Source organism: Nematolebias whitei, chromosome 6 (genome assembly GCF_014905685.2).
Source record: "Nematolebias whitei isolate Nwh7 chromosome 6, NemWhi1, whole genome shotgun sequence".
Classification (NCBI taxonomy): Eukaryota; Metazoa; Chordata; class Actinopteri; order Cyprinodontiformes; family Rivulidae; genus Nematolebias; species Nematolebias whitei.
Window position 1 is genome coordinate 50,828,858 of NC_056503.1, and position 2,022 is coordinate 50,830,879.

A 2,022-nucleotide genomic window follows, 5' to 3' on the forward strand; every position below is an offset into this window, starting at 1 on the left:
GCTCATCAGGGGGCCTGCTGCTCATCAGGGGGCCTGCTGCTCATCAGGGGGCCTGCTGCTCATCAGAGGATCTGCTGGTGTCCACAGTATTTTATAGATCTTCAACAGCAACAAGCGGCACAGCTTTTAATTCTGTGCTGGCTCCTGAGGAGCAATTTGAGACTGAAGACCTCAGAAAACATTCAGCCCCTGCAGAGATCACAGGAGAGGCTTCAGACAACTTTTCAACGTTGTAGAGGACCAGCCAGAGTCCTGATTGGACCCTGTGGAACGCCTCTGTGGAGATGTGAAAATGGCTCCACCCAGCTGGGCTGTGTGAGAAGATGGCAGAATCTCCTTTGGTCCAAGGAAACCTCCAAAGATCTGAGGCTGGAACTGCAGCCAGAAGTCTTTGAACTCAGTAAAAGATTTGATTCTTGGTAAAAATGTGATATATCAGGGTTTTTATTAAATTTACAAAATATAAACTTTTCACCGTGCCAGTTTGGAGCGCTGGGATTATTTGAGCTGCAACATGAAAAGCAAGAAGAGAAGGTCTGAAGGTGTTCTGCAGTTCCTGTTCCTCTTCCATATCACGTGCTCTCGATGTGCACGTCATCTGAACCATCTCACCCCTGTCTCTTATCAATGACCCCCCAGGCATTAGACTGTGCCTTAAATTAAAGGTTGCTGAAGAGCTGAACATGTTTCTTGCTCCAGGATGGAGCCACAGCTGATCTTTCAGAGTTAAAAAGTGAATCTCAGGCTCAGTGAGCGCTTCGTGCTCTGAGGTAGGAAAAGAAACGAGCTCCTCTTTTCTAAAAGGTGACGTCAGAATCTGCAAGGGTGGTCTGAGAAACTGCAGGAGAAGAAGCTTTGAAAGGCGGTGAATGAATGGAGAAAAGATGAAAATGTCCATTTCTGAGATTTTACTTACTTTAGATTAGATTAGATTAGATTAGATTAGATTAGATTAGACTCTATTGTCCCTTGGGAACATTCCTTCAGGGAAATAAGACAAAAATAAAATAAAACATTTGTTCCACATTTAAAGACAGACAGACAGGAAGTGTCATGTGAGCAGTTCTGATGCAGCTCTCTGAGATGGGTCAGAACCAGAGTTGGACTTCTTGTGTCGTTGGAGCCGGACCGCTGGACATCAACACCTTCTGTAAGTTTACACAGAGCAATAAGTTTAAAAATGACCACCAGCACGCTCACCAGAGGGCCTCCAGAAAGACACCTGGTTATTAAACCTTGGTTTTAGTTCTTTACATGGTTGGTTTGGCTCCAGTTTGACTGATCCAGTGTAACCAGTTTGAACAAATCACCAAAATGTTAAATCATGTCTTCTGGACAGATTCTTTTTGGAAGAAACGTTCCTTCATCAGAAGGACTTCATCAGTCTGAGGCCTGCCACAGTGACGTCTGAGCAGCACCACTGACGTGTTTCACAGCTGCTGCTCTGGAGCTCACAGGCTTCTGGATTTCTCTTCCTGGACGATGGAGCTTTAAACCTTTTTCTGAACATCTTGTCCAGCTGTCCTCAGGCTGGTCCGATGAGTAGCTGCGTGATGGTCCTTTGTGCACGTGTGAAGTCAGTTCCTGTGAACTCCACAGCAGCTGGTGTGAAACACGTCAGTGGTGCGGTTCACACGACTGTTCTTGGTGGCAGGCCTCAGACTGATGAAGTCCTTCAGATGAAAGACGAAACGTTCTCTGTCCAGATGACACGATGTAACTTTTTGTGATTGATCTACCATGTTTTTCTGCCTGCCCTGCGACATGTATGTTGAAGCAGCGTATTTATGGATTTTTTCCATATTTATAAACGTTTCTCTGAGATTTGACCCTTTTCATTCATTCTGACTGAAGATATTGAACACTACCATTTTCAGCCGCTAGATGGCACTCGAGTCATATGGCATGCCGTTGTGTCATGTAATGGGTAAAAGTGGCTATTAATGACACAATCAGCTTGCCATAGCCTGCCACCTCCGTCCAGCTCGCCTGGAGCAACCGTCAGATCAGCTTCATTTCTCT